General features: G+C 40.6%; 1 protein-coding gene and 1 long non-coding RNA gene across 2 annotated transcripts in view; both read left to right on the plus strand.

Annotated features, from left to right (window-relative positions):
- Positions 1 to 21,449, plus strand: part of zmat4a (zinc finger, matrin-type 4a) — a gene marked incomplete at both ends in the record, with an annotated part of 130,976 nt that overhangs the window by 56,015 nt on the left and 53,512 nt on the right.
- Positions 10,465 to 12,905, plus strand: LOC307267976. The gene is made up of 3 exons (XR_013845431.1): positions 10,465 to 10,605; positions 11,357 to 11,485; positions 12,606 to 12,905. It is a non-coding gene; the product is annotated as an uncharacterized lncRNA (long non-coding RNA).

Here is a 21,449-nt window from a genome sequence, read left to right on the forward strand (position 1 = left end):
TTTCGCTGCCCTTTGTCATGAATAAATTCTGCTAATGCCCTTTTCTATGAAACATCCTGAAGTAACGGGAATGGGAAATGTGTAAGTTTGACTGATAAATCATTGTAGCTCCCTTAGAGGGAAGCAAATGTAAAAAGTGTCTCACATTACCCCGTTCTCCCCTACTGCTATTAAAAATGTACTTAAAGTTTCTCAAGTTACATTAATTATCTAGAATGTGAGATTATGATCTGTAAATATTTTTTATTGGATTATTACTATTGATGCATGCATGCATAAAAGTAGGATATGTTGTTTCTGAGTCAAATACACGTAGTTTGTAAAATATTTGTCTTGTACTTGCGTTTATTCTGTGTTCAACCATCAAGGGACATTAAACTCCACAGTAAATGTGGCTAGGAAAACATATTCATGCAGTCTCTTTCAGAACCCAACAAAAAGCCTGTGGAAGAGAGGTAGTCGTACAGTATCTGTTGTATTTTTTCCCCCTCTGTGGCCAATACTATTATTCCACAACATGCTTTCAGAATCAAGGCTGTTTGTATTTCATGTGTGGCTGTCAGGTGGAATCTGTGTCTGCTTTGTACCATCTTTGTTAACAGGGACGACAGGGAAATTGCTTTCTAGGTGGATATAGCAGTTTTTCACCCCCCCCCCCCCCTCCCCATCCAGAATCACTGTCCATACTGCAGCATGGCTGAGCAGGGAAGCAAGTCACAGGAAGAAAACCTGCCTTTAATGCTGGTTCATGTGAGGTGACCTTGATGCTTGATATGGTGTGGGGGTTGAGCTCAGTGCTTCTTTGCAAGTCTGTGATGTAAAAGGTCTGGGAGCTGCTTTTATCTTTTCAAAGCTGGAAGGGAACAAGGGCAAAACATACTCTATAATGCAGATACAAATTTGTTGGGTTTTTGCATTCCATTATGCTGGTGTAGAGATGTACAAAATGACTAAATTACATATTCAGCTGGTTGACGGATAGGACATATTTGAATTAGAATAAACACAGATGACAACTCACTTTGATCCCTTTAGAAGTAAGAATGCCGGATGTCACTAATTAACATTTTTTACTGTGCCCTAACTGGCATAATCAGCTGCTGTTGTATTTCATTATGTGTCTGTGTGTGTGTGTGTGTGTGTGTGTGTGTGTGTGTGTGTGTGTGTGTGTATGTGTGAAATCCCTCCCCATCTGTCACACTCGACCTCAATCCCATTGGTTTCTCTGGGTTGGTTCCTACCGTAAAAAGTAAATATTTAAAATGGGTCATGAATACAAAAAGGCCATGCAGTTTACTAAAACAGCTGGGTGAGGTATTTTTTTGTGAACGTTACTCAAACAGAGGTAATAGTGCATTTTTAAGGAGGGATTTTTCTCACCCACATACTTGGTGCTCTAGTTACTATTTTGGGCAGCGGGACAGTGTGTGTTGGGTTGTGTGTTCTTGGTAATGAATGGACATGCCTCGTAGTGCAACAGTGTTGCTCACTCATGTGTATTCAATAGTTGTTTAGGACATCAGGGGAGCCAATGTAGCTCAATGGCACAGAGGATGAAGGTGTATTAATCTTTGGATACACACACTATGTGTTAGTTCTGTCAGTCTATTAAAAACAAACGGCTATTTCACATTCATTTGTGCCTGTTACTCCGTATGAAAAGGGCTCAAGGAGGCACCATGAGCTAACTAATGCCAGCAGGTAGGTTTTCAAAAACTACTCCGGAAGCCAGATTCATTTATCCTAACCAAAGGCAAACCTTCCAACAATTTTGACCTTTAAAAGATAAGCTATTCCTAAACATAAACAGTCAAAGATACAGGTTGTTATTTAAGATGCAGTTTTAACATAGAGACATGCTGTTGATGATGTGGTCTTGTAGCAGCGTATGTGTAGAAAATGTTTCATAAATTGTTCTGCCAGATAAATTAAAGTTCAAAAGAGAACTTCACAAATGGGATTAAGTCAATGAGCATCATGTCTCTATAAGCCTATTCAATAAATCAGCCTGCACTGCATTGGCCTCGGGCTGTATTTTGTTCCAGAGGTCAGGTTACGAACTCAGATGATTTTTCAGTTGTATCTAAAGCTTACATATCCCAGGATAGATAAAAGCTTGCAGGATGAGGCTATTTTAATAACGCCATGACCTCAGGGCCTGGTTAATGTATCCACGGGTCGACACCATTAGGAAGCACAAAACAGTGAATTTTTATAAAATGTAAAAAGGCTTGTGTGGCGGGGTTAAAATCAGTGCAAAAATGCTGCAACGTCTGAATTTCTCCTCACCCTTGACTGAGTTTAGTTCTGTTACTCCAGTAGTACAGTAAACATTTCATAATGGCGCATCCATCAAACCAGTATTCGGTTTCAGTAAATTCCATTAGACGGCCATTGTTGACAGCGAGCGTTATTGCTTATAAAACGTTGCCATCCGACCAGGACAACAACCATCAAATCTGTCCGTAGAGACATGATCTATTCCCATCAGCTGTTCACAAATTAACTGCCTTGACTTCGGTTTGCTAATATGCCCATGGACCCTCTGTAGACGCGGACACAGATAAATCTCTAGTGTCCTGCTGAATCCTGTACCAGAACCATGAGAGGAGTTTGTATCTGATAAAAACGACTCCTATGGGCCTCACTGCTATTCAAATTTAATCAACCTTGGGGTTAATATTGGTTCCAGGAGATAGAAAGACTGGAGGGGTTTACTATCCGTTGCGCTTCTTCAATGCAGCTGCATAGCTTCCCCAGTGAGAGTTCACTGTCTGCAGCCTTTTGATATGTTGTGTGTCATCTATTATGTATCTGGATCATGTAGATGAGTTCATTTTACACTTCTATGCTTTACATTGCATTCCATTCATTAACATTTAACAAAGACATCTTAAGGGTTGCAGAGAAAGCCACCCGGTAGAATAATGAGGAAATAAATTAGGTCGTAACTGCAATATCCAATGTGGATTTTAAATAGTGTATTTAACACATTTGAACCCAAAAGTGGGTCAGTCGTGAAGGGGAACCATTTGTTCCACTGCTGCCACCGCTTCAAGTTTTTTTTCTGCTGGTCAGTTGGCCAGATGCTGCTAAATTTACTCTGGATTGTAGGGAGTTGCAAAGTGGGACATGTTTCAGGTTCATTCAAGGTTTCAGAGGTAAAGGTACGTTAATTGTCGGCAAGAGCAATGTCCCGGGACTGAAGATGGAGTACTTTAAAGGTTTAGATTGCCCTTCAAACTCTCCTGAAGCATGACCACAAAGATATACACAAAGCCCCCTGTTTATAGACGATTAAGGTTAGAAAAATGCGGTAAGAGAATGTCTGTATGTCAAGGTTAGGCAATTCAAACACTTAGTTAAGGTTATGAAATGATTTTTGTTAAAGTTTTAAAGCAAGCTATAGTCTTAACTATTAGATAGTGATCAGATGTGAATTGTGGTTTGCTGCATGACTGAACATGCCGCATTGCTTTTTACCAGCCGGACCTCCACAAACTTGTTCCTTAAAGGGCACAATGTTCCCTGTGCTGCCATGGGATGTAGAATATGTGCTGCACATTCATTCTTGTAATTTGTTGAGCAAATGTACACTAATGAGGTAGAGCCTTTAGATTTCAATGACCCTTTGATTTTCCTCCAGGACTAGGGTTGTAAAAAAAGATAATTAGATACTAAGCAACAGAAATTAGTATCGGATTAGATACTCATTTGCAACAGACTGAGACTCCGGTCTTAATTAAGCCCCTTAATTGTTGGTAATTTTGTCCCCGAGCGATATTGAAAAAAGTGATGAGACACTTTTAAAGGTAGCCTATCTGAGGGGAACACTGGTAGATGACGATGTATCTGTCATGGCCACAGTGGGATAATTCAATCATTTTAGAGACAACATTATTTTAATCAAGAAATAAACTTGATGTCCAAAAATACTGTACACTACAGTATATACAATGCTAGTCTGATGCCATATGCCAGATGAACAGGAAAAACAAACTGTTTGATGCAATATGACATTGTCATATTAGCTATCTGATTTTGGATAATTCACCCATTGAAGGTCATTTAAGACATCATGGTAACAATTGCCTCCCCCCCCCCCCCCGACATTATTGTCAGGAGCCGCCAGTGCTACCCAGGAAATCTTCTTTTAGCCTCAATACTGGTAGGGATCTAAGAAAAGTCAGCCAAATGTATAATAAATCTTACCAAACGTACTATCAATTGATCTTAAATTCCATCTGGTACGTTGAACACTTGTCACAGGTTCACCAAAGTTGTTAAACATTAGAAACCAAAAGGGGAAAATGTAAGCTTTTATTTAATTCTGTTGTGTACATTGTCTAAAGGGTTGGCTTTCTGAATGAGGATGACAAGGTTTGCGAACAAACCAGAATGTTTCATCTTTGTTTTATTTTTTAAGTGTCACCAGGAATTTATGTTGGGTCCTCAGTCTGACCTTAGGCTCTTGGTAAAAAGGGCATATTGCCTTTATGGGCGAAGGGCTCCTCTTAAACTACACAGATGTGATGCGACCAGGCTGTGCTTATAAGGTGCCGCTGTCTAAAAATACACTCGGTAGGACCGCCTCCAGAGACCGTGGGAGTGTGTATGGCCTGGCATGGCCGGGCGTCTGGACCTGTGTTGAGCTGATGTCATCCGACAACTGTACACGCTGCTGGTCATGCTAGTTGCCGTGATAACCTGCGCTCATACCAAGAGGGCAGTGGTAGTCAAGTATAGTATGTTCTCACACTTTTGTAGTTTTGAGGACAAAGATAGTAAAATGGCTGCAATATATTTTGTATTGGATTATTGACTCAATAGATTTTGGCATATTCAGAATTTCTGGACCAATCTGGTTATGTTTGAGGGACGGAATTGCTGTATTATTATTTTTTGGTTGTTGATCTTAATTGTCGAATTTACAGAACTTGCTGAGCAGAATTGTGTTCAGTTAATATTTTGTCAAGAGAAGAAAGAAAATTGAGACTTTATGGAGGCTGCAGTTTGCCGGTTAGAGACCTGTTCATTGACTCTGGTTTTCTCTCTACTGAGTTTTGAATTTTTTATTGCGTTTCATTAGGTCCTCTGTTCAAGCCATCAGCTGGATTTCCACCTAACCACTTTCATGCAAATGATAAGATATCATATTTGGATAGCTGTATGAGCATGACACATTTCAGTAAAAAAAGAAAAAAATAGATTTGCTGGAGGCAGAAAAGCTTTTTGTTGATAGAAGTTCTAGAAATACATTTGTGACCTAATTTGTATGTTATACTGAAATGATTCATTCATCAATCCGTTAGTTACTGGACAGAGACAATGATCAAACAGATGTTATACTGTAAGTCACTCCATACATTTGCTGATTAAAGCTTTGAAGATGATTGTAAAATCATATCATGTCGAATCATTGTAAACTCTGGATTTTTTTTTTTTTGCTGCTGGTCAGACCAACGATATATTGGGTTCCGATCCTTAATTTTCCAAAATGTTTTTTTTACATATTGTAATATACAGTATCTCACAAAAGTGAGTACACCCCTAACATTTCTTCAAATATTTCATTATATCTTTCCATGCGACAACACTGAATAAATGACACTTTGATACAATGTCAAGTAGTCAGTGTACAGCTTGTATAACAGTGTAAATTTACTGTCCCCTCAAAATAACTCGACACACAGCCATTAATGTCTAAACTGTTGGCAACAAAAGTGAGTACACCCCTAAGAAAAAATGTCCAAATTGGGCCCAAAGTGTCAATATTTTGTTTTGCCATCATTATTTTCTATCACTGCCTTAACCCTCTTGGGCATGTAGTTCACTAGAGCTTCACAGGTTGCAACTGGAACCCTCTTCTACCCATTCATGACGACATCAAGGAGCTGGTGGATATTAGAGTCCTTGCGCTCCTCCATCTCCCGTTTGAGGATGCCCCAAAGATGCTCAATAGGGTTTAAGACTGGAGACATGCTTGGCCAGTCCATAACCTTTACCCTCAGCTTCTTTAGCAAGCCAGTGGTCGTTCGGAGGTGTGTTTGGGGTCGTTATCATGTTGCAGTACTGCCCTGCGGCCCAGTTTATGAAGGGAGGGGATCATGCTCTGCTTCAGTATGTCACAGTACATGTTAGAATTCAATGAACTGTAGATCCCCAGTGCTGGCAGCACTCATGCAGCCCCAGACCATGACACTCCAACCACCATGCTTGACTCTAGGCAAGACACACTTGTCTTTGTACTCCTCACCTGGTTGCCGCTCCACACTCTTAACACCATCTGAACCAAATAAATGTATTTTGGTCTCATCAGACCACAGGACATGGTTGCAGTAATCCATGTCCGTAGTCTGTTTGTCTTCAGCAAACTTTTTGTGGGGTTTCTTGTGCATCATCTTTAGAATAGGCTTCCTTCTGGGATGACAGCCATGCAGACCAGTATGATGCAGAGTGCGGCGTATGGTCTGAGCACTGACAGGTTGACCCCCCACCCCTTCAAGCCCTTCAGCAATGCTGGCAGCACTCATACGTCTATTTTCCAAAGCCAACCTCTGTGTACGACGCTGACCACGTGCACTCAACCTTCGTAAACTGGGCCGCAGGGTGGTATTGCAACATGATAACGACCCCAAACACACCTCCAAGACGACCAGTGGCTTGCTAAAAAAGCTGAGGGTAAAGGTTATGGCCTGGCCAAGCATGTCTCCAGACCTAAACCCTATTGAGCATCTTTGGGGCATCCTCAAACAGAAGGTGGAGGAGCGCAAGGTCTTTAATATCCACCAGCTCTGTGATGCTGTCATAAATGGGTGGAAGAGGGTTCCAGTTGCAACCTGTGAAGCTCTAGTGAACTACATGCCCAAGAGGGTTAAGGCAGTGCTGGAAAATAATGGTGGCCACACAAAATATTTACACTTTGGGCCCGATTTGTAAATTTTTTCTAAGGGGTGTACTCACTTTTGTTGCCAGCAGTTTAGACATTAATGGCTGTGTGTCGAGTTATTTTGAGGGGACAGTAAATTTACACTGTTATACAAGCTGTACACTGACTACTTTACATTGTATCAAAGTGTCATTTCTTCAGTGTTGTCCCATGGAAAGATATAAAGAAAAATGTGAAGAAATGTGAGGGGTGTACTCACTTTTGTGAGATACTGTATATTGTAATGCCTACAACATGATTAATGATTTCTATATGGTATGTTCTAAAGTGGTGTCATTAGTTGGCTCAATAGAATAGAATTGTTTATCACGTGAACATTTTATCTTCCTCATTGGACAACAAGAAATATAGCCATCAATACATAAAGTAATAGCCTGTAACTGGAATGCCTCTGTGTATAATTCCTGTTCATTAGTGGTTCAAACACAGTCATTAAATTAATTAAAGTTGGAGTGTCATTTTGAAGGCTGTTTTTAGAATTGTATTTGAGCTTTTTATGAAACTTGCATTGATACATCTTTTTAATTCAGTGACGCTTTATTTAATTAACTTCAAGCTGTTCTATCTCTTTTTTTACAACACCTCTGATCTGTTGCGGTCTTTTGGTGCTCATTGGCACTGTACTGTACTTTGTGAGCCTATTAATTGTGCCTCAGAGGTACTTTGGCTGCACAGAAAACCTGTTTTGAACTCCCATCCATTCATAGCTGCCTTTTTTTTCTTTTTGAAAATTCTGTGCAAAGGCTGCTGTAATCATCACTATAATATGATCAATAATTAAGAACAACCACTAACCATAAAGCTTATGAAGATACTCAATACAGCAGACATCACATACACTACAAATCAGCATTGCTGGTCACTGCAAGTTGCCACAGTTTGTACATATGTCCTTTTACATTTTGATAGAACACTTTTTTTTTTAAGATTATTTTTTGGCATTTTCAAGCTTTATTAGATAGTACAAAGTTGAAATGGGGAGACAGAGAGAGAGGGGGAATGACCTGCAGTAAAGGTCCACGGGCCAGATTTGAATCCGCGACCTCTGCAACGAAGGCCGGAGCCAATATGGTACGCTCTCTATCCACTACGCCACCGGAACGCCCCGATAGAACACTTTTAATGTAATTGCCAGTATGTCATATTTGGTTAAAATGACATCTGAAGGCTGTGATGTATGTGCAATCTAGTTCACAAGGAGGCATAAAACCGTGCACTACATTCCCAAAAAAAAGTAAATTGATCTGGTAGATGTTTTGCAAGATAAATGAAAGCTTAGATCTTCTGGCACTAAATCAGAATCAGAATAAGAATCAGAATCAGAATCAGAAAGGATTTTATTGGCAAGAAGGGTTTTACAGCAACACAGAATTTGTCTTGGTGAATAAGGTCAGAGAAAAGAGTCAGAATTTCACCAAAGTCAATAGGATTCATTCTCTACGAATGTCTGCCCAAAAATGAATGGAATTCCATCAAATACGAAGTGTTTTTTCTAATCAACAGGCCAACCTTGCAATCAATAGATCCACACTGCTAGTGGTGTTATAAAGGATTCATTGGCTAGATCAAACCTGGCTTAACGTGTGTAAACCATTTTCAGCTTTACACCTAAAGGGAACATGTCAAATATACCTAAACATAATCTGTTGTCGTTTTAGTCTAAACCTCGCCGTGTGGCAGCTAGGACAAATGCAGCAGTTCTGTTCCATAAGCCTTGAGCCATCTAGTTTATAATCTTTTTCCCACCAAAATTAGCGTCACCATTGCATTTGCTAATCAATGTACAATTTAGTTTTTAGTTATATCAAGCAGAAGTAATATCCATTATTAATGTTAATGTGTGCAGATGGGTTGGCTGGTTCTGGTGTTTGGCCTGTCTGTCAGTTTATCCAACTGCCAGTTTCCAGTAGATCCGTCCTCTAGCGTGGCCACTGAATCCTGGTGGAGCGATTGGAGCAGTTGCAGTGGAGATGGCACAGGTGTCCCGTACTGCCTTGACTGAACAAGAAGTGACTGCAGTCTTATGCTTCGTTGCCTTAACCTCTCCTTGGGCAATATCAAGCAGATTGCACACTGCGGAAGGCACACTTATAGCAAGTACACACATTTTCTTATACCATGTATACTGTACATGCACAGTTTGCACACTAAATCTGTAGTATGACCTGATGGAAATGCAGGGATGGAAAATGATTGTGGTTCATTGTGGGATCACAGGGGGAAAAACAGGAACACTGCTCTATACTTAATATTTAATATTTTATGTAAAGCACTTTGAATCGCCTCCGTGTATGAAATGTGCTATATATATAACCTTGCCTTTCCATACTATGTTAGTGGCGACCTTAATACGTTCAACATAGGGTCACCTATAATAGAGTTTAATGTATCATTGTGACTAATTGGATGGATGGATGGATGGGGGGTGGATAGTATAGGGCTCAACAGTGACCTTCCCCTTTTTTAGCGGCCCCGTTTCCGGAAGTACATTTCCCCATTCAAACCCCCATTGGCATAAATCATTCATGACATTTTGGTTAATAATCATATCCCCTATGGAGAAAATTAATGGGATGTTTACTTCCGGAACCGCATTGTTGAGCCCTATATGGCATGGGGTATAAACCATTTTAAGTTCACAAAGTGCTTCGAAAAAAGTGCTTCGAAAAAGTTGTGTAGGTGAATGTTTGTGTAGAACTTAAGAATAATAAGTGAATATGCCCTACAGTTGTCTTTATCAAACAGAAAGTGTCCAGCCATGCATTGAGAAAACTATTACTCATACAGTACATGCCCATAATGTGTGCATAATGTGCGTATTTGCACATTTGCATTACTTATTGTTCTCCTTAATTAACAGCAGATGGAGGTACCAGGTGTACAAAACATGCTGCCCAGTCTGTTGCAACGTTCCTAAAGGTATGCTCAGCTATACTGTGAACATGACCAGAATTTTCTTTTGCAGGGCACATAATATAAGGTCTATCATGTTATGGAAGCGACACACATTACAGTTGTGGTGATAAGACCCCAGTTTCAGTCAGGTGCATGTGTTCTTGTAAGCACCACTAGCACTATACCATATGGTTGGGCTTCAAGCTTAACCCTCTGGACCCGGAGCCCGCAGTACTGCGTTCTATGGCGTTCTGTCGGTGATTTCGTTATGTTTTAATACATTATTTAACATTATTAAATCGCAGCAATGTGGTTTGAATATCATATATACCGGAAAGCTGAGATTCTCCCCTTTCCGGGACATATTCTCGCGTGATTCTACGTGACTCACAGCCAGAGATATGTTGCTGAGAGGCGCGAAAATGTATCAACCCTTTCCCTTGCGCTACTGGCTGAGCCGCTTGTCAATCAACATTTTGCGAAAACGTCATCGGCCCTTTCCCTTGCGTGATTGGTAGAGCTGCTTGCTGTCATATTTTGTGAAAAACCATCCAATCAACTTAGTGTAATCACTAAGGACCTCCCACTAAGGTCAAACATACACAATCACTGAACAAAGGACTCCTATCATGCTCCTAATTTCGATTTCACCATGGCGCGGATGTTCGACAGCTGAGAGATTCAGAGGAAGACGCCAATTCCGACATTGAGGGCTTTGACGAAGAGGAATATGAAGGTGACATGGATCCATTTGAAGACGGGTAAGAGCATTTATTTGACAAAACGTCTGTTTTTGTAATGGAAGCTAAGTGTGAACATGTAAACTAGCTTGAATGTTGCGTCCGTGACGTGACCGATTTTTTTTTTGGAACTGACGTGACAGAGCTGTATACTCTTGTCGCCAGCCTTCTGTTGTTTGAAAACAAGTAATAGTTTGAAAACAAGTAAAAGTAAGCAATCTTCCCCGTGTGTCTCAATTTTGTTTGCTAGCTGTCTCGCATAAATGGACACCCGGGGTGTGTGTGTGTGTGTGTGTGTGTGTGTGTGTGTCAATATTTTGACACGCACACACAGCGCTGTCTGTTGAGGGAGATGGAAAGCCGTCATTTAGTCTGGCTGAGGGGAGGAGACAGAAGTTACGAGAGAGAGAGAGAGAAACAAACAAACTGTAGTAGGCTATACAGCTGTTTATAAACGGGTATAATAATTTATTTTAGAAATTGCAAATGAAGCTCTGTGTGTAAATGTAAGATAGCTTGAATTTTGCATTCTTGACATTACAGGGACTGATTTCTCTATTGATAGCACTACTTTTGTTTACTTTTGTTTGAAAATAATAGTAATAGATGTGTATTCTGTGTAAAAGTATTTCCCTTTACAATTTACAAATAGTACAGAATGGAAATGTTTTTGCATCGACTTTTATTACACTGTTGTTTGCAAATACAAGTTGTGAAGTTTAAATATTTTTGCTATGAGATAATGAGACTGATTTCTGTGAATCTGTGGCAGCACCAGGTCCAGGAGAAGAGGAGAACCACCCGCAAAGAGGTCCCGTGTCCTAACTCCACCAGCACCCCCTACGCAGCAGCGGGCTTGGAAGACTGAGGAAGACCAGGACACCGCTCCTCCTGTCTCCAGGTTTCAACCTGCACGCACCCCTGGCCCACAGCTAGGCACGCACTTCTACACACCAATTGAGCTCTTCAAATTGTTTTTCACTGCACACACTGTACACACACTCTGTAGCAACACAAATAAACAGGCTGCCAAAAAAATTGCCATGGGTAAAAAGTTTAAATGGACTGATTTGACAGTTGAGGAGTTTTACAAGTACATTGGACTCCTCTTTTACATGGCCCTGGTTAGACTACACCACATTGCTGATTACTGGAGGCAGAACCACAGTTTAACCTGTCCATTTGCCGCAACAGTCATGAGTAGGGACAGATTTGGTGTCATCTCCTGGAACTTACACATAAGTGATCCAGATGAAGATGTAAACAATGATAGGAAGAAGGGAACGCCACAATTCGACAAACTCTTCAGGGTCAAACCTCTCCTCAATTTGATCAAAACCGCAGCAAAGACCTATTTTCATCCATACAAAAACCTAGCTGTGGATGAAAGGATGGTTGCCTCAAAGGCTAAAACTGGAATTACTCAATACATGAAGGCCAAACCTACTAAGTGGGGTTTCAAATTGTTCGTTTTGGCGGACTCAAGCAATGGCTACACCATAGATTTTAACATTTACACAGGGAAAAGTGACATCCCCTCCGGACACGGCCTCTCTTACGATGCTGTAATGTCAGTTTTTGTTTTTGTAAACCACATTTAGTCCCGTTTTTATTAGTCAACAATAAAGCATTATATATTTGATTATAGTCTTCGTCACATGACCACCATTTACGTTGCGTCTCGTCTCGTTTCTGTCACGTGATAAATGTTCGTTGACGACGATATTTTGTCATACATTTCGTTGACAAAAACAACACTAGTATCAAGTCATTATTCAGTCTCATTTTGCTTAATTCCTCATATGTGGTCAAAGTAGAGTAAGAGACTATTTGTATTTTGGGAAATTTGATTTTAGTCATGTTTTTTGCACTTCCCAACTTTTTTTGGGAAAATGACAGTGCATTATAGAAGCTAATGCTTTGTAAATGGGGATAATGCTTTCGCTCAGCAGGATAGTCTTTTTGTTTTCATGCCTGTTCACTTTTCTTGGCTCATTTGTTGTCTGTCTGTTCTCTTCCAGTTTTCCCTGGTGGAGACGAGACGGTGTGGATCAGGTCCTTCCTCTGGCAGCATCTGAAGTTCTCCTGCATCCACACTATTCATATTTTATTTTAGTATTAGCATGTTAACATTAGTCAATTATTGTATTCCTTCGCTAAGCTAATGTTTTGGAGAGGCAATTTCAAGAGCCAAAACAATTTGTCCTGGTGAATAAAGGTATTATTTCACATAAGTTTCCACATTTTTCAAAAATCTGACTTCAAATTGCAGCATTTGTGTCAAAATATTTTTGTTCACATTGGACTAGGGCAAAATTGAACCTTCCTAACTGAGAGCTGAGAGTGTTCTGAACATTTTAATATGAATCAGCTGGGTATTATGTTATCTACTTGCCCTCTAAAATGGTCATTTATAAAAGCATGTAAAATCGAGAAAATGCCCTTAGATCTCAACCAAAAAAACGTTTGGACAAAAAGATCATTTTAGTCATGTTTTTTGCTCTTCCCAACCTTTTTATGGAAAAATTCCAGTACATTTTAGAAGCTAATGTTCTGGAGAAGCAATTTCAAGAGCCAAAATAATTTAATCAGATGAATAAAGGTATTATTTCACACAAATTTCGAAATTTTTCAAAAATCGGACTTCAAATTTCAACATTTGTCAAAATATTTTTTTTTTACATTGGACTAGGGCAAAATTGAACCTTCCTCACTGAGAGCTGAGAGTGTTCTGAACATTTTGATATGAATCACCTGGGTATTATGTTATCTACTTGCCCTCTAAAATGGTAATTTATAAAAGCATGTAAAATCGAGAACCAAAAAACCAAAAAACGTTTGGACAAAAAGATCATTTTAGTCATGTTTTTTGCTCTTCCCAACCTTTTTATGGAAACATTCTTGTAAATTTTAGAAGCTAATGTTTTGGAGAAGCAATTTCAAGAGCCAAAATAACTCAATCAGATGAATAAAGGTATTATTTCACACAAATTTCGAAATTTTTCAAAAATCGGACTTCAAATTTCAACATTTATGTCAAAATATTTTTTTTTTACATTGGACTAGGGCAAAATTGAACCTTCCTAACTGAGAGCTGAGAGTGTTCTGAACATTTTAATATGAATCAGCTGGGTATTATGTTATCTACTTGCCCTCTAAAATGGTAATTTATAAAAGCATGTAAAATCGAGAAAATGCCCTCAGGGCTCAGAGGGTTAATGCTAACATCAGTGTATACTTTGGAAATTTCAGAGTAAAAAGTTGAAAGATCACTAAAGTCATTACAATGCATCATGAAGGGGACATAGATGTCTGCATACTATGTTATGGATGTCCATTGGATAGTGTGATAATTTAATATAGAGATATTTCCCCTTTCCCTCATAAAGGGCACATTATTTGGTGAAAGTCCATTTCTGTTTTGGTTTGGGAAAGTGCAAGGACTGGTGTTCTTACTTGATTCTGGCAAGCACAAATATATTCATAGTTTGTATGTTATCAGTGGTGTCAGAGGTGCAGGTCTCCATTCATGATAACTTGTGTTAAAGGAATACTTCACCCATACGGAACCAGCGTTCTATCATTATAATAGTTATAATAACTATTATAGAATAATGAATGAGGTTTTTCTTCTTTCAGCCTTCCCTCAGTCTTCCCTCGGCCCAGCTGTCCTGTTAATCCTAACCCTACACTTTTCCCATGAGGGAAATGTAGGGTTAGACAGTGAGACCTTAAAACACTCTTTCTGCCTTTTCTCAGGCTAGGATGAACCGATTTCTAAAATGTTTGCACATTTATACTACATAGGATCTCAGATTTCAATACACTTTCATATTTCCATTGGTGAAGTAGGTCTTTAAGGATTAGATCATTAAAGGACTGAGATATACACAGTCTTGAGTAATAATTTCGCAGTTGTGCACTAGCTGGTGCTTTGATGCAGCATTTTTAGCCAAAGTATTTTAAATCTCATCTGTATTCTATGACAATTCAAAGGAAAACGCAGTTAAAATATCAGTTTAAGGCTAAGCCCAAAGAGATAACGAGATCATAGACTCTATTGTGCTCAAAGCTGACTAAACATAAAGGCACCTCAAAGTCTTAGAAATCCTATCAAATGTTTCCCCAAAGACTCAAGTGTCAATATTTTGCTGTTTGAAAAATGATCAGAGTAAAGGATGATGCCTCTTGCACTCCCTAACTGTATTTTTCGCATCGTCCCTCAAGTGTGAAACCTGGACTATACACAAGTGTGCCCATTTTCAAAAATTGCAAATTTCCTCTGAGCTTTCTTTGTGGAGGAGATGAATGTGAATTGCTGCACTGTGAGAGAGGTGGGCCATTATCTTCTATGAGGGGGAGGCTGTAATTTAGGCTGGCAGAAAGCGGAGCCCAGGTACAGAAGCCCACATGGAGCATTTTGAAAAAGGATCCGCTCAACGGGGGTTTTACAATGGCCATAGAAAAAAAAGTAATTTGTAACCCGCTGGAAGTTGCAAGATAGCTGACTGTGTTGTTGCTCCTCAGTTTGACTGGAACATCATGCGATCCCCCGCGCCACATGACACCGTATTTATATAGTGTATAGTGCATACTTTTCTCTTTATTCTGATAAGATGGCAGGGGATTTGATGTAAAATCATGCATTTCTTTTGCTTGAGATAATTGCTTATCATCACATCATTTTCAATCATTTTCAAATTATCAAGGTGAGGAGTGGCTCTAAAAAAATGGATCCTAAAAAGCAATTTGGGATGAATTGGTCAGCTCTCAAATGGTTGTATAAATCGCTGTGTGTGCAGCCCTCACAGCTGTACTTTTTTGCTGAGTTTGTGTAACGGATCAGAATATCATCGGAGGCCGTCAGCTGGGTCATGCACTGTTACACTGTGGAAATGGACAGATAAAGACAGGAGGGGATTGTTCAGCCTTGTTTAAAGACAAAACTGGAAGCCGACAGATGTTGTATAAACAAAAAAAAACATGTCAATCAATGGGCCTCATGGAGGAGCATTTTAGATTCTTATCCAAAATCCAAAATCTTTCCGTGAGGTCTCCTTGTGTTCAGTCAGATTTAGCTGACTCTCTTTAACTGTTCTAATGGGGTTTAAATTGCCCTGTGTTAACTTGATGAATGAAATGTGGCCTGTACACGAGTACGGACCAGCTCATACCAGCATTTAAAAACAAGCCATTTGCCTTGAAATCATTTCAAATTGATTTATTCATGTCACTGGGGTAGGCAGAGTAAATTGGTGCAAATTATTTGTACACAGTTCAACTTCAATGATCATTGCCACATGAAATCGCAGCGTGACCATACACAAACCCTCTTGACAGGGCTAGCCTTATGGTGCGTCCACACCACTGTGATCTTGCTGTAATAAATGTGTGAAAAGTAAGCATAAATAACTCCATCATAATGTCACCTTGTAAAAAAATTAAAGCTTTGTCGGGTGTGTCGGCAAGACGACAGGCACACTCCTGTTGAAATGCTTGTTGCCTGTTGCCACTGTGCTGATCTTTAAAATCCTGACGTGAGTGTCAATATCAAAGCTGATTGGCTTTTGAGTCTTAGCCTCACGCAAAGGATTTGCTTGAATTGAATATTATCAACTCACGCAAATGAGCGTTTTAAGCAGATTTCCGCTTGAGTTCGTCCAACACATCAAACCCGGCGCCTGAGTTGAGTTCGCATCTATTCGCATCTATACATTGAGTTTGTATGTCAATGGACGCGCACGGGAGCAGAGAGGAAGTTTAAAGCTCTCTACACTATCTACTTCAGGTTAACAGCAGAGGAGCAGGGGTAAAACATTACCTTTCAAGCAGTGTGAGTAGGGGATTAGCAAACCCCAAGAGCTAAGAAATTAGAAAATGTATTATATCACATTGTTGTGCACTGTAATTAAAAGGGAACCTCACTTCATTACAGATTGGGTTTTATTTTATTAGCTACAGCCATCGGCTCTAAGGAATCACAGTACTATGGTATACAGTATAAGCAGTTGTGCGCACACATGGTTTGGGTCTGGTTGTGTTCACTTTCAGTTTTATGGTTATTCATTTCATGGTTCAAACCTTTCTGACTGTCTTGACAGCTTTTCTAATATACCCGATTGAATTCATTCTTAATTGTAATAAACTGTAATCTTACTAAATTTGGTGAATGCAACAAGTTCTCTTAAATGATTCGTCTATGTATTTCAAGGACTCATTTTCTCGCATGAGACCAATTATCTTGGGGGTAAAACAACATTTGGAGTTGAAGGTGTAAAGCCACTTTTTACATTTATCACCATTGCTTGGTCACACGCATTCAAGGCCAAGTCCAGGCAGGTATTATTCTCTGTCCCTGTTGGCACTGCCTGCTGTTTAATGTGAAGGTCACATTATGGTGTGTGTGTGCTTGTGTGCGTGTGTGGATGTAGCAGCAGTAGTAGCCACATCCACTGTGTCCGACCTGCTTATAACTTCCCCCCTTGTGCTCTGCTTGGGCAGAAATAGACTGCATTGTCCGCAGCTATGTCGGGAGCAAGTCCTTTTTATCCTTTTTTTTTTTGTCGGGATACCCTTGCACTTGTGCTGTCCTATTTCTTCTGTGTGTGTGTGTGTGTGTGTGTGTGTGTGTGTGTGTGTGTGTGTGTGTGTGTGTGTGTGTGTGTGTGTGTGTGTGTGTGTGTGTGTGTGTGTGTGTGTGTGTGTGTGTGTGTGTGTGCGCCTCGGGGAGATGCACGAGTAGTGAGTGTTCCCTGACCTCCAGATTTAGCCCTGGCATTATGGTGCTAAGCCATGGCCCGGGATCAGGCCCCCATAGCCCAAGCCCCCAGATATTACCTTAAGGAGGAAATAAAAGCATGTTGACTCCAGCAATAGAAAGAAAAACATTGCGTTCTAGATGGACACTAACATGTTGACGCTGCTGTGGTATTTCGGATGCAGTGACAAAACGAAAAAGAACAACAGTCCAGGGCAGTTAAGACATATCAGTATCACCCAGCCTTGTGCAGCTACATTAAGCCACTAACACAGGCAGGCAAGACACTTAAAACCAAGATGAAAATGTGCAGCGCGGCATTGACAGCAAAGAGGAATTTACTGCTTGCAAATCAAAAAGATTATTTTATTATGCCTCACACGAATAGGAATGAGGCATGCCCCTCCCCTCTCTCTCTCTCTCCCTCTCTCTCTCTCTTTCCCTTCTCAAATTGCAGTCTCTCTCTCTCTCTCTCTCACTCTCTCTCACTGTCTCCCTGCCTCACTCAGTTACATATTCAGAGAAGTGCAGCCCAGCAGTATATTCTGCCAATGCAGAACTCCAATTATTTTTCACTGTTGAGGTTGAAATTACACACACAAAAAAAAAAAAACCCATCGTGGTACGCGGGGCTGCTGAAATACGGCAGAGGTTTTTGGATGTGTTGCGTTTCGGATGACTCATGGGTTTCTTTCTCAACCTCAAAGGAATATACAAGAAGAAGAAAAGAAAAAAATAATTAAAACAATGTTGCTGAGCTTATCAGAAATTCCAACCCACATTTTTCTAAACTTGGATAATCATATCACATTAGAATAATTAGTCTGCAGCACATTCTGTAACCAACCCCAATACCCAGAACACATCAACCACTGACTTGCCTTGCCTTTCTGACAGGCAAGTCTGTATAATAAACTGTATTAATAATCTGGCAACATACACCTACCCACAGTGCTTCATTAATTACATTTCCCTGCAATTAGCTCCACGTTTATACAGTTTTAATTAACCATGAAATTATGGATCCTTCCTACTGTAGGTGGCGTCTCATCTCCTGATGTATTTTGGTCTCTTCCTGAATATATATTTGCTCATTATGACTGTGAAATCTTGCAATCCAGTGGCTGTGCTGCTGCTGCTACCTTGGTAGCTGAAGGAAAGAGGCTGTGTGTGTGTGTGTGTGTGTGTGTGTGTGTGTGTGTGTGTGTGTGTGTGTGTGTGTGTGTGTGTGTGTGTGTGTGTGTGTGTGTGTGTGTGTGTGTGTGTGTGTGTGTGTGTGTGTGTGTGTGTGTGTGTGTGTGTGTGTGTGTGCGCGTGCGCGCGTGTGCGTGCTAAGAGTTAGTGAAGGACAAGGCCAAGGGCAAAGGGAGGAGCTTTGTGAGTGAGTTAGTGTGTATGTGTGTGTGTGTGTGTGTGTGTGTGTGTGTAGGTTTGTGTATCTGTGTGTCAGAGTGGCTCAGAGTGCAGCAGTGTTCCTCAGTTATTACCCACTGTGGGAGGAAGAGCTGTGTCTTCGTCTTCTTCTCATTCACACACACGCTTGTGCGCGCGCCCGCACACACACACACACACACACACACACACACACACCCTGACTCATACAACGGAGATCTGCACTAGATTATAGTGTACTACAAATATCATTTCAGTAAAAAGTCTAATTTGAAAGTGCAGCATGGGACCCCGGCTGGTAAAACACATTTGTTGACCTTCTGACTTTGTTTACCATGTGATTTCTTATCAACTCTTATTATCCCATTATCAACTTTTATCATCCCCTCTCTAAACTTAAGAGCTCAGTCCTATCACAGCCAATATTCAGGAAGGTTCCAGGGGAGTCTTTAACTCTTGCGGATATATTGGAAATATTCCAGAGAAGAGATGTTTTGGGAATGCTTGATGACGGTAAGCTCATTAACACTAACGGCCAGGGTTCGCTGTATATATAGAACCACCAACGGGGTAAAATTTACACCTGGCCAACGCATTTCTAGTGTGATAAAAAGTCATAAAATGTATTCATCATCACCTGTGTTTTGGTCCTTTTGTTTTATGACTCAAGTATCTATAAGAACACTGATCACATTTCATGACATGTCCAGAGCCGGCCCAAGCCTTCAGGGGGCCCGAAGCGAAATATGATTAGGGGGCCCCTCTCCAATGTTAGCGCTGCTGAAACTATAGATCTTTGTTAAATATCATTCACACACCCAGTGTTTTCCGGTAGTGCCTCCACTGTGCAGCTGTGCGAAAATATTAGACAGCCGAGATTCAGACCCTCCCGGGAGATTTTTTTAACCTTTTTAAAGTGAAATGCATGAATCTGGTGCACTTTGAGAGGAAAATAAGAGGCTAAATCTGAGAAATTTTGTGTGAACAAATAATTTGGAGACACTGAGTCAGATGAATTAGAAGCTATTGAAGAACACATGGATTTTCCATAAAAATATTAATATGAAATAAAATATTTTAGGGGGTCCTCTGGGTTGGGCTTGGAACTCTTTTTCTTTTACAGGACATATTTCTCTGTAATATAATGAATGCATTTAAATGCAGTGAGAGGAACGAAGCAGAAGAACTCTGTTGTCCACCTACTGTATCTTTTTTTCCACAGACGAGGTTGAAATAGGCTATAGACTATACACAGTGCATGGGCAACTGAGGGCAGCCCCATTTCCAATTGTTTTTAAATAAACTCAATACACACTGTGCATGGATGTGAACGTGACATGATCAGATAATTTCAAATTACCTCCCAGATGAACTGATTACATTTTTAGGCTATTAATTATCTAGACCAAAACATTTTATTTATTTTTTTGTATGATAACTCACATTTGCATAACATGATGTTAATATCAAACACACAAACTACTTTTTTAGGGGGCCCCCCTGGCCCTAAGCGGCCGCTTAGTTCGCATATGCCTCGGGCCGGCTCTGGACATGTCAGTAATGAAACTGAAAGTGGGTATAATATCATCAATATATTAATGAAAACAGACAGTCAATGCAGTAAGCTAAAATCCTAAAAACAATTAACGGTAACGTCTGTTCAAATGTTTGCTTCACTTGGATGGACGCCTAACTATAGTAAAATAAAATATATGCTGTATCTGGAATGCCCTGAAAATATCCCATCAAAATTGACCAGCGTGTTATAATGTTTTTGCCTTCAGTCATCGTAATTTACAGCTTTTACGACATGCTTTAATACTCTTCCACACAGCTGTAAATATGCGATAAGTGGAGGGCGGACGTATAGGGACCATTGGCCTGGGGAGCTGAACAACAGAGTCTGAGGTATCAGGTGAACGGCCTGTGGGCAGGGCAGCAGTGTCCTTCAGGCAGACAGTGGGGGAATGGGCAGGAAGAGGATGACCAGATGGATAGAAGCACTGTGGAGGACGGGCATGAGGCAGATGGAGAAGGCGGAGACCTTTTTTGGGTGGCCAGGGGCAAAGGCGCATCCCCTCTGAAGGACAGCCTGTCAGCCGGTGGTCCAGACTAAAGTCAAGGCAGGGTGCTGGATAGACATCAGAGTAGAGATGAGCTGGAGGCTGGAGACAGGAGTGAGGTAGCAGGGCGTGGAGTGTATAGGGTTCAAGGCCTGAGGTCGGCAGGGTGGATGTCCGACAGGGATTCCTTGGTGCTGGGCAGCTCGGTCTTTGGAGAGCTGGGCAGCTGAGATTGCCAATGGTGTCGAGAGCCATGACCTTGCTGTGGACACCAAGGGACCCCTTGACTATGGCCAGACGAGTACCTTCCCAACCAGGGGTGTAGCAATACATCGATACATATCGATTCATGCGCAAAACACCGAACCGTATCGATGCAATGCCCAAACATCGATGCATATTGCCATATTTAATATAGGCCTATGCTTCTATTTTGACTCTTCACTAAAATAAGGAATTGTTTTTCATTTGAATATCCGGAATGCTCGGAATCATATCTAAGATGTTTTTTTGACAGTTGATATGAAACAGGTTTTGTAAAATAGGCATATGATATCGTCTCATATCGATTGCAGGCCCCTGAATCAAATCGAATCGAAGTTGTATCGCGGCAGACTTGTCTGTTATTGGCAAATATCTCACTGTTCCATTGG

This window comes from Ammodytes marinus (genome assembly GCF_949987685.1).
Source record: "Ammodytes marinus genome assembly, chromosome: 2".
NCBI lineage: Eukaryota > Metazoa > Chordata > Actinopteri > Uranoscopiformes > Ammodytidae > Ammodytes > Ammodytes marinus.